Here is a 13159-nt window from a genome sequence, read left to right on the forward strand (position 1 = left end):
TTATAGGCTAAGGTCAACTTGACTTTAATAATTCAGAAAAATTCTTTAAATTTAATGAAATTGTCTTTAAATTTGTTGTCTTTTTGCATCTTGACTACAAAGCAAAAAATCGTTCAAATATAGGACATGTTTTTCAAAACTTTATTTTAAAGAAGTTTTTTACTTCAAACATAGCATAATTTCTACTGGAAGTCGAGTCCTAATTTCAAAAATAAAGTTGCCGTTAACTCGTTTTTAAAGGACTTTGATAGCATATGAAGAAAAAAAGCTGAGAAAGCGAAAAATTAAAATTTTCTCCCTAGAAGCTAGTACACAAAACCTAAATTTAAAAGAGAATTGTGTCTTAAAAGTATCCTTACTTGTATTCTCCGCTTCTTTGGCTCGGAATCAATACCAAATTTTTAAAAGTAAAGACAAAATCTTTGGAACCGAGTATGCTTTTTTTTCAGTGTGGGCTTTGAGATCAGTATTTCACTGAGTTACCACCGAAATGACAAAGATATTTTCTTTATATACCCCCATCCTATAGTGAAGGCTACAAATATGCCATTAAGCAAGTGTGAATGATAACACAATTTATACAGAGAAATTTCCTTGAGTGTATATACGACAGTTTCTTTTTTTCTTCTTTGATTTTTGTAGGCATATGCAATAAAATTTCAAGAATTATAATAATAATTTTCACAACTTAATACACAGATAACAAACATTACATTCTGAATTAATTTATTATTGCCAAATTGAACCAAACGAAATTATGAGCCTAGACAGCGACTCTATGGCTGATGATACAAAGTGCCAAAAACCATTGATAAAAATGTGGTGGGGCAACCGTACTTCAAGCAACGCCACATGTTGCGTGTTAAGTTGATATTGCATTACATTCGAATATTTAAAATTATGGCAGCAGCACCTCCATTATCAGCGGTGCAATATATTTAACGAAGAAATATGCAGTTTAATTGGCTTATATTGTGTACCAATAACATTTTGAACAATTGCAGAGTTAACATTGTAGTTGGAAACTGCCATTGTATTTCACTGTGCATACCATTTGCTCATAGAACACTTTCGTAAATATTGTGGGATGATTTAACTACAGGCAAAAAATGTTTTCTTTTCTCTGAAATCATATATTAAGCCAATCAAGTTTTTTGTTGCCCCGAAAAAATTTCAAAATCCCAAATTATGTCAAAATTTTATTGCTATTGAAAATTTTGTCAAAATTTTGTAAAATTTTATTTCTATAGAAAATTTTGTCAAAATTTTATTGTTGTTTTTTTTTTTTGATCTCAGCTTAAAGCCATGCATTGACTAAACTACAAGTGTAGCTTAACCAACAGAGGAAAAGTATGCTTGTCAAATTTATTTGGGCAAAGCCCTATAGACTGCAAGATGGTTGGATGTACAGCTGTTTCGGAATTACCACATTCCTCATCAGCATCCTCTACTTGCAGCAAAACTATCAACCAATTATCAGAATAAATTCATGTAATTCACTCAACCCAAAGTGAACTACACTTGAACCTCCCGAAAAAGGGTTTGATAGTCGGCTACTGCCTAAACAAATTTGCCAGCATATCTCTTTTCCTATTTTATTTGTGTAAAAAATTTTCTCACAAATTTAATTCGGTAGAAAATTTTCTCACAATTTTATTTCTATTCTAAATATTCTCAAAATTTTATTTCTATAGAAACATTTTTTAAACTCTTCTTTCTATTAAAATTTTGTCAAAATTCGCTTTCTTTAAAAACAAAATTGTCAAAATTCTATTTCTATAGAAACTTTTGTCAAAAGAGCAAACATTGTAGTTGGAAACTGCCATTGTATTTCACTCCCCATACCATTTGGTCATAGGACATCTTGCGGGATGATTTTACAACCAGCAAATAACATTTTCTTTTCATTGAAATCATGTATTAAGCCAATCAAGTTTTTTGTTGTCCCGAAAAAATTTCAAAATCCCAAATTATGTGAAAATTTTCATTCATATAGAGAATTTTGTCAACATTTTATTTCTGTAGAAAATGTTGTCAAAATTTAAAAATTTCAAAATCCAAAATTATGTGAAAATTTCATTTCATATACAAAATTTTGTCAAAATTTTATTTCTATAGAAAAATTTTATTTGTGTAGAAAATTTTGTCAAAAATTTACTTATGTAGAAAATTTTCTAAAAATTTTACTTTTATAGAAAATTTTCTCAAAATTTTATTTCTATAGAAAATTTTCTCAAAATTCTATTTATACAGAAATTTTTTCAAAATTTTATTTATATAGAAAATTTTGTCAAAATTTTGTTTCTATATTATTTCTATTTTGTCACATTTCTATTTCTATAGAAAATTTTTGACAACATTTTATTTCTATAGAAAATTTTATCAAAATTTTATTTCTATAGAAAATTTTGTCAAAATATTATTTCCCTAGAAATTTTCTAAAAATTTTATTTCTGTAGAAAATGTTGTCTAAATTTTATTTCTAATGAAAATGTTGTCAAGAAACTTTATATCTATAGAAAATATTTTTTTCTATGGAAAAGTTTGTCAAAATGTTATATTTATAGAAAATTTTGTCAAAATATTATTTCTCTAGAAATTTTCTAAAAATTTTATTTCTATAGAAAATTTTGTTTAAATTTTATTTCTAAAGAACATTTTGTACAAATTTTATATCTATAGAAAATTTTGTCAAAATGTTATTGTTTTAAAAAATGTTTTCAACATTTTCTTTCTATGGAAAATTTTATCAAAATTTTATTTCTATAGAAAATTTTGTAAAAATTTTATTTCTATAGAAAATGTTGTCAAAATTTTATTTCTATAGCAAAATTTTGTCAAAGTTTTATTTTTATAGCAACATTTTGTCAAAATTTTATTTCTATAGCAACATTTTGTCAAAATTTTATTTCCATAAACAGTTTTGTCAACATTTTATTTCTACAGAAAAAATGTTGTCAAAATTTTATTTCTATAGAAAATGTTGTCAAAATTTTATTTCCATAAACAGTTTTGTCAACATTTTCTTTCTACAGAAAAAATTTTGTCAAAATTTTATTTCTATAGAAAATGTTGTCAAAATTTTATTTCTATAGAAAATTTTGTCAGAATTTTATTTCTATAGAAAATTTTGTCAAAATTTTATTTATATAGAAAATTTTGTCAAAATTTTGTTTCTATATTATTTCTAATTTGTCACATTTCTATTTCTATAGAAAATTTTTGACAAAATTTTATTTCTATAGAAAATTTTATCATAATTTTATTTCTATAGAAAATTTTGTCAAAATATTATTTCCCTAGAAATTTTCTAAAAATTGTATTTTTGTAGAAAATTTTGTCTAAATTTTATTTCTAACAAAAATGTTGTCAAGAAACTTTATATCTATAGAACATTTTTTTTTCTATGGAAAAGTTTGTCAAAATGTTATATTTATAGAAAATTTTGTCAAAATTTTATTTCTCTAGAAATTTTCTAAAAATTTTATTTCTATAGAAAATTTTGTCTAAATTTTATTTCTAAAGAACATTTTGTACAAATTTTATATCTATAGAAAATTTTGTCAAAATTTTATTTCTATAGAAAATTTTGTCAAAATTTTATTTCTATAGAAAATTTTGTCAAAATTGTATTTCTATAGAAAATTTTGTCAAAATATTATTTCCCTAGAAATTTTCTAAAAATTTTATTTTTGTAGAAAATTTTGTCTAAATTTTATTTCTAACGAAAATGTTGTCAAGAAACTTTATATCTATATAAAATATTTTTTTCTATGGAAAAGTTTGTCAAAATGTTATATTTATAGAAAATTTTGTCAAAATATTATTTCTATAGAAAATTTTGTCTAAATTTTATTTCTAAAGAACATTTTGTACAAATTTTATATCTATAGAAAATTTTGTCAAAATGTTATTGTTTTAAAAAATGTTTTCAACATTTTATTTCTATGGAAAATTTTATCAAAATTTTATTTCTATAGAAAATTTTGTAAAAATTTTATTTCTATAGAAAATGTTGTCAAAATTTTATTTCTATAGCAAAATTTTGTCAAAGTTTTATTTTTATAGCAACATTTTGTCAAAATTTTATTTATATAGAAAAATTTGTTAAAATTTTATTTCTATAGAAAATTTTGTCAAAATTTTATTTCTATAGAAAATTTTGTCAAAATTTTATTTCTATAGAAAGTTTTGTCAAAATTTTATTTCTATAGAAAATTTTGTCAAAATTTTATTTCTATAGAAAATTTTGTCAAAATTTTATTTCTATAGAAAATTTTGTCAAAATTTTATTTCTGTAGAAAATTTTGTCAAAATTTTATTTCTATAGAAAATTTTGTCAAAATGTTAATTCTATAGAAAATTTTTGACAACATTATAATTCTATAGAAAATTTTTGACAAAATTTTATTTCATTCGTTTTTGTTTTTATTGTTGGTTTGTACTTCAATCATATTTTTGTTGTTTTGATCTCAGCTTTAAAACCATTTTGTTGACTAAACTACAAGAATAGCTTAACCAACAGAGGAAAAGAATGTTTGTCAAATTTTTTGGGCAAAGCCCTATAGACTGCAAGATGGTTGGATGGATGCACGTTTCGGAATTACCACATTCCTCATCAGCATCTTCTACCAGAGCCATCGTGGTGCAATGGTTAGCATGCCCGCCTTGCATACACAAGGTCGTGGGTTCGATTCCTGCTACGACCGAACACCAAAAAGTTTTTCAGCGGTGGATTATATCCCACCTCAGTAATGCTGGTGACATTTCTGAGGGTTTCAAAGCTTCTCTAAGTGGTTTCACTGGAATATGGAACGCCGTTCGGACTCGGCTATAAAAAGGAGGTCCCTTGTCAATGAGCTTAACATGGAATCGGGCAGCACTAAGAAGAGAGAAGAAGAGAAGTTCACCACTGTGGCATCACAATGGACTGAATAGTCTAAGTGAGCCTGATACATCGGGCTGCCACATAACCTAACCTAACCATCCTCTACTTGCAGCAAAACTATCAACCAATTATCAGAATAAATTCGGGTAGTTCACTAAATCCAAAGTGAACCACACTCGAACCCTCCGACAAAAAGGTTTATGATAGTGCCTTTGCCTAAATAAATCGTTGTACAAAAATTTCTCTTTTCCTTTGCCACCGTCATCGATCATCGATGTGAGTGCAGTTGACTGGGTTTATTTTGAGCGAACTTCCTCTTACTTCATTAGTTTTTGTCTTTGGCAATAATGCTCAGGGTGGGTCCCTGAGTCGATATTACCATGTCCGTCTGTCCGTCCGTCCGTCCGTCCGTCCTTCTGTGAACACATTTTTGTGATCAAAGTCTAGGTCGCAATTTAAGTCCAATCACCTTCAAATTTAGCACATGTTCCTAATTTGGGTCAGAATAGAACCCTATTTTGGAAGAAATCGGTTCAGATTTAGATATAGCTCCCATATATATATTTCGCCCAATATGCACTAGTATGGACCCAGCAGCCAGAGTTTTACACCGATTTGCTTGAAATTGTGTACAAACATAACACTTAGTAGTATAGTCAAGTGTGCAAAATTTGATTGAAATCGATTCAGATTTAGATATAGCTCCCATATATATCTTTCTCCCGATATGCACTTATATGGACCCAGAAGCCAGAGTTTTATACCGATTAGCTTGAAATTTTGCACAAGGAGTACAATTGATAGTATAATCGTGTGTGCCAAATTTGGTTGAAATCGGTTCAGATTTAGATATAGCTTCCATATATATTTTTCGCCCGATATGGACTAATATAGTCCTAAAAGCCAGAGTTTTTGGCCAATTTGGTTGAAATTTTGCACAGGGAGTAGATTTAGCATTGTAGCTATGCGTGCCAAATTTTATTGAAATCGGTTCAGATTTAGATTTAGCTCACATATATATGTTTTTCTGATTTCAAAAATGGTCAAAATACCAACATTTTCCTTGTAAAATCGCCTCTGCTTAGTCGAAAAGTTGTAAAACTGACTTAATTTTCCTTAACTTCAAATACATATATATATCGAGCGATAAATCATAAATAAACTTTTGTGAAGTTTCCTTAGAATTGATTCAGATTTAAATCTTTCCCATATTTATACCCTGCGCCACACTGTGGAACAGGGTATTATAAGCTAGTTTTTTTACTAACATTGCGTTTCACCCTAGTGCATTAGCCGACTTAAATTTTGAGTCTATAGAATTTGTAGAACTCTATCAAATTCTGTCCACATCGAGAGATATTAAAATGTATGTATTTACATGTATGTATATACAAACCTTTTATATATAGCACCCAACACAATTGACATATGGTATCGAAAATTTAGATCTACAAAGCGGTGCAGGGTATAATATAGTCGGCCCCGCCCGACTTTAGACTTTCCTTACTTGTTTTATTGTTGGTTTTCGGAGGGTTCGAGTATGGTTCACTTTGGGTGTAGTGAACTACCCGAATTTATTCTGATAATTGGTTGAAATAAATTTCCATAAAGGGGAAAATGTAATTTTTTTTTTGTTGTAGCCTAAAATTTAACATTGTTTCATTAAGAAAATTAAGTTTTTCATTAAAAAAATAAAAACGAAAAATAAATAAAAAAATTACAAACATGTATGGAACTAACATGGTAAATGCAACATTTGGTATGACGCAAGCCAATTTCATATCTTCCTCAAGTTTATTGTCTTTGGTTTTAAAGCTGAGATCAAAACAACAAATAAAATTTTATTTCTATAGAAAATTTTTTCAAACTTCTTTTCCAAACAAAATTGTCAAAATGTTATTTCTATAGAAAATTTTGTCAAAATTGTATTTCTATAAAAAAAATTCTCAAACTTTTATTTCTATAGATTTTTTTTCCAAATTTTATTTCAATAGGAAATTTTTTCAAAATTTTATTTCTATAGAAAAATTTTTTATATCAAACTAAAAGTTATCGCAATCCTTACTTATTAATATATCACATTTCACCAAAATCTTTAGCTATTATCGACTAAATTTTCCAGAACCAAAAAGCAGCCATGGTTTGCTTGCTGCTGAATCAAATTTTCTTTTATTCCCATTTTCATTGCGTACAAGGAGGGCATATACCAGCGACAAGCAAATGTTGCATATCACACATGCACTGCTGGAGTGATGTCGTTAGGCTGCCGGGCAGGCTTACTGGTCAAGTGACAAGTATTGTGGAAAGCTAGCGGGCTGTCCAACAGCAGCAGCATTAATGATAGTTGTGATACTAAGTCCCAATAGTTGACCATTGCTCCAAATGCAGCATTACGTAATGAAAGATGTATATTTTTAGTGGTTCGATTTCGCATGGCAGTTTGCTGTTCTTGTTGCTAGAGCGCTGAAGTGATTTCGAGCTCACACGCATGTGCTCATACAACAACGCTCACGAAAAACCATATGCCCAATCCTCCATCCTATAAACAAAACAGCCTAAAGTACTAACTTGGCCAAAAACAAAATAAAAAAAAAGCAACTGCTGGGTTAGAAATCCATTGACATAGATCGTGCTCTAATGGCCAAAAAACCAAACCTAAAATATTTTACATACAGTGCCGCCCATAAGTATTGGCACAGCAACCTAAACTACATAGTGGTCAGGGTATCTGCGAAAAAATGTGCTGATCGACTCAGAATCACTTCCTGAGTCGGGTTAGCCCTTGGTGTCCGTCCGCCCGACCACGTATTTGTTGTTCGCAGTATTCAGGCCACTATTATTAACCGATTTTGATGAAATTTGGTACAGTGTTGATGGAAGAATGGGGAAATATTGATACAAATTAAACTAAACAAGTATATACGGCCGTAAGTTCGGCCAGGCCGAAGCTTATGTACCCTCCAACATGGATTGCGCAGAAACTTCTACTGAAGACTGTCATCCACAATCAAATTAACATACTTGGGTTGCGGTAACACTTGCCGATGGCAAGGTATCTTAAAACTTCCTATCACCGTCTTCTAAATTGCAAGGTAGTCCATACGTGGTATATATTAAACTAAAAAAGGCTGATTAAATATGTATATAATTAAGTTGGACAAACTTTTTTATAGAAATAAAATTTTGATAAAAGTTTCTATAGAAATAAAATTTTGACAACATTTTCTATAGAAGTAAAATTTGGACAAAATTTTCTATAGAAATAAAATTTTGACAAAATTTTTTATAGAAATAAAATTTTGACAAAAGTTTCTATAGAAATAAAATTTTGACAAAATTTTGCTATAGAAATAAAATGTTGACAAAATTTTCTATAGAAATACAATTTTGGTAGATTATTTTTGGCTCGAGTGGCAACCATGATTATGAACCGATATGGACCAATTTTTGTGTAATTGGGGATCGGCTATATATAACTATAGACCGATATGGACCAATTTTGGCATGATTATTAGCTGTCATATACTAACACCACGTTCCAAATTTCAACCAGATCGGATGAATTTTGCTTCTCCAAGAGGCTCCGGAGATCAAATCTGGGGAACGGTTATATGGGGGCTATATAATTATGGACAGATATGGACCAATTTTGGCATGGTTATTAGCGGTCATATACTAACACCACGTTCCAAATTTCAACCTGATCGGCTGAATTTTGCTTCTCCAAGAGGCTCCGGAGGAACAGTTATATGGGGGCTATATAATTATGGACAGATATGGACCAGTTTTTACATGGTTGTTAGAGACCATATAATAACACCACGTACCAAATTCCAACCGGATCGGATGAATTTTGCTCCTCCAAAAGGCTCCGGACATCAAATCTGGGGAACGGTTTTTATGGGGCTATATATAATTATGGACAGATATGGACCACTTTTTACATGGTTGTTAGAGACCGTATAATAACACCACGTACCAAATTCCAACCGGATCGGATGAATTTTGCTCCTCCAAAAGGCTCCGGAGGACAAATCTGGGCATCGGTTTATATGGGGCCTATATATAATTATGGACAGATATGGACCAATTTTTACATGGTTGTTAGAGACCATATAATAACACCACGTACCAAATTCCAACCGGATCGGATGAATTTTGCTCCTCCAAAAGGCTCCGGAGGACAAATCTGGGGATCGGTTTATATGGGGGCTATATATAATTATGGACCGATGTGGACCAATTTTTGCACAGTTGTTAGAGACCATATACTGACACCATGTACAAAATTTCAGCCGGATCGGATGAAATTTGCTTCTCTTAGAGGCTCCGCAAGCCAAATCGGGGGAACGGTTTATATGGGGGCTATATATAATTATGGACAGATATGGACCAATTTTTACATGGTTGTTAGAGACCGTATAATAACACCACGTACCAAATTCCAACCGGATCGGATGAATTTTGCTCCTCCAAAAGGCTCCGGAGGACAAATCTGGGGATCGGTTTATATGGGGGCTATATATAATTATGGACCAATTTTTGCACAATTGTTAGAGACCATATACTGACACCATGTACAAAATTTCAGCCGGATCGGATGAAATTTGCTTCTCTTAGAGGCTCCGCAAGCCAAATCGGGGGATCGGTTTACATTACAAACTTTTTTATAGAAATAAAATGTTGACAACATTTTCTATAGAAGTAAAATTTGGACAAAATTTTCTATAGAAATAAAATTTTGACAAAAAAAAAAAGTTTCTATAGAAATAAAATTTTGACAAAATTTTGCTATAGAAATAAAATGTTGACAAAATTTTCTATAGAAATACAATTTTGGTAGATTATTTTTGGCTCGTGTGGCAACCATGATTATGAACCGATATGGACCAATTTTTGTGTAATTGGGGATCGGCTATATATAACTATAGACCGATATGGACCAATTTTGGCATGATTATTAGCTGTCATATACTAACACCACGTTCCAAATTTCAACCAGATCGGATGAATTTTGCTTCTCCAAGAGGCTCCGGAGATCAAATCTGGGGAACGGTTATATGGGGGCTATATAATTATGGACAGATATGGACCAATTTTGGCATGGTTATTAGCGGTCATATACTAACACCACGTTCCAAATTTCAACCTGATCGGCTGAATTTTGCTTCTCCAAGAGGATCCGGAGGAACAGTTATATGGGGGCTATATAGTTATGGACAGATATGGACCAATTTTTACATGGTTGTTAGAGACCATATAATAACACCACGTACCAAATTCCAACCGGATCGGATGAATTTTGCTCCTCCAAAAGGCTCCGGAGGACAAATCTGGGGATCGGTTTATATGGGGGCTATATATAATTATGGACCGATGTGGACCAATTTTTGCACAGTTGTTAGAGACCATATACTGACACCATGTACAAAATTTCAGCCGGATCGGATGAAATTTGCTTCTCTTAGAGGCTCCGCAAGCCAAATCGGGGGAACGGTTTATATGGGGGCTATATATAATTATGGACAGATATGGACCAATTTTTACATGGTTGTTAGAGACCGTATAATAACACCACGTACCACATTCCAACCGGATCGGATGAATTTTGCTCCTCCAAAAGGCTCCGGAGGACAAATCTGGGGATCGGTTTATATGGTTTATATATAATTATGGACCAATTTTTGCACAATTGTTAGAGACCATATACTGACACCATGTACAAAATTTCAGCCGGATCGGATGAAATTTGCTTCTCTTAGAGGCTCCGCAAGCCAAATCGGGGGATCGGTTTATATGGGGGCTATACGTAAAAGTGGACCAATTTGCAATATCATCTGACCTACATCAATAACAACTACTTGTGATTTCAACAGACGGACGGACATGCTCTGATCGACTCAGAATTTCACCACGACCCAGAATATATATACTTTATGGGGTCTTAAAGCAATATTTCGATGTGTTACAAACGGAATGACAAAGTTAATATACCCCCATCCTATGGTGGAGGGTATAAAAATAGTTCGTGTATAGTCTAGACTTATCAAACAAAAAGGAGTGCCCAAAAGTACTAAGTGTACCAAAAAAATTGTTTAGAACTACCTGTGCCAATACTTTTGTTCCTCAAAAAGTGTGACTTTTTTAATTTTTATACCCTCCATCATAGGATGGGGGTATATTAACTTTGTCATTCCGTTTGTAACACATCGAAATATTGCTCTAAGACCCCATAAAGTATATATATTCTGGGTCGTGGTGAAATTCTGAGTCGATCTAAGCATGTCCGTCCGTCCGTCCGTTCGTCTGTTGAAATCACGCTAACTTCCGAACGAAACAACCTATCGACTTGAAACTTGGCACAAGTAGTTGTTATCGATGTAGGTCGGATGGTATTGAAAATGGGCCATATCGGTCCACTTTTACGTATAGCCCCCATATAAAGGGACCCTCAGATTTGACTTGTGGAGCCTCTAACAGAAGCATATTTCATCCGATCCGGCTGAAATTTGGTATATGGTGTTTGTATATAGTCTCTAACAACCATGCAAAAATTGGTCCACATTGGTCCATAATTATATATAGCCCCCATATAAACCGATCCCCAGATTTGGCTTGCGGAGCCTAAAAGAGAAGCAAATTTCATCCGATCCGGCTGAAATTTGCTACAAGGTGTTGGTATATGGTCTCTAACAACCATGCAAAAATTGGTTCACATCGGTCCATAATTATATATAGCCCCCATATAAACCGATCCCCAGATTTGGCTTGCGGAGCCTCAAAGAGAAGAAAATTTCATCCGATCCGGCTGAAATTTGGTACATGATGTTGGTATATGGTCTCTAACAACCATGCAAAAATTGGTCCATATCGGTCCTTAATTATATATAGCCCCTATATAAACCGATCCCCAGATTTGGCTTGTGGAGCCTCTAAGAGAAGCATATTTCTTCCGATCCGGCTGAAATTTGCTACAAGGTGTTGGTATATGGTCTCTAACAACCATGCAAAAATTGGTTCACATCGGTCCATAATTATATATAGCCCACATATAAACCGATCCCCAGATTTGGCTTGCGGAGCCTAAAAGAGAAGCAAATTTCATCCGATCCCGCTGAAATTTGCTACATGGTGTTGGTATATGGTCTCTAACAACCACGCAAAAATTGGTCCATATCGGTTCATAATTATATATAGCCCCCATATAAACCGATCCCCAGATTTGGCTTGCGGAGCCTCAAAGAGAAGCAAATTTCAGCCGATCCGCCTGATATTTTGTACATGATATTGGTATATGGTCTCTAACAACCATGCAAAAATTGGTCCACATCGGTTCATAATTATATATAGCCCTCATATAAACCGATCCCCAGATTTGGGTTGCGAAGTCTCCAAGAGAAGCAAATTTCATCCAATCCGGTTGTAATTTGGAACATGGTGTTAGTATATGATCTTTAACAACCGTGCCAGAATTGGTCCATATCGGTCCATAATTATATATAGCCCCAATATAAAACATTCTCCAGATTTGACCTCCGGAGCCTCTTGGAGGAGCAAAATTCATCCGATCCGGTTCAAATTAGGAACGTGGTGTTAGTATATGGTCGCTAACAACCATACCAAAATTGGTCCAATCACACAAAAATTGGTCCATATCGGTTCATAATCATGGTTGCCACTAGAGCCAAAAATAATCTACCAAAATTTTATTTCCATAGAAAATTTTGTCAAAATTTTATTTCTATAGAAAATTTTGTCAAATTTTATTTCTAGAGAAAATTTTGTTAAAATTTTATTCGGTTCATAATAAAATTTTCATCATTGTCAAAATTTTATTTCTATAGAAAATACTGTCAAAATTTTATTTCTATAGAAAATTTTGCTCAAATTTTATTCGGTTCATAATCATGGTTGCCACTCGAGCCAAAAATAATCTACCAAGATTTTAGTTCTATAGAAAATTTTGTCAAAAGTTTATTTCTATAGAAAATTTTGTTAAAATTTTATTTCTGGTGAAATTTTTGTCAAAATTTTCTTTCTATAGAAAATTTTGTCAAAATTTTTATTTCTTTAGAAAATTTTGTGAAAATTTTATTTCTATAGAAAATTTTGTCAATTTATGTCTACTTTGTCAAACTGAATTATATACGTATTGGATCGATCTTTTTATACCCTCCACCATAGGATGGGGGTATATTAACTTTGTCATTCCGTTTGTAACACATCGAAATATTGCTCTAAGACCCCATAAAGTATATATATTCTGGGTCG

The sequence above is a fragment of the Haematobia irritans genome, chromosome 4 (assembly GCF_050003625.1).
Source record: "Haematobia irritans isolate KBUSLIRL chromosome 4, ASM5000362v1, whole genome shotgun sequence".
In the NCBI taxonomy this organism is placed as follows: Eukaryota; Metazoa; Arthropoda; class Insecta; order Diptera; family Muscidae; genus Haematobia; species Haematobia irritans.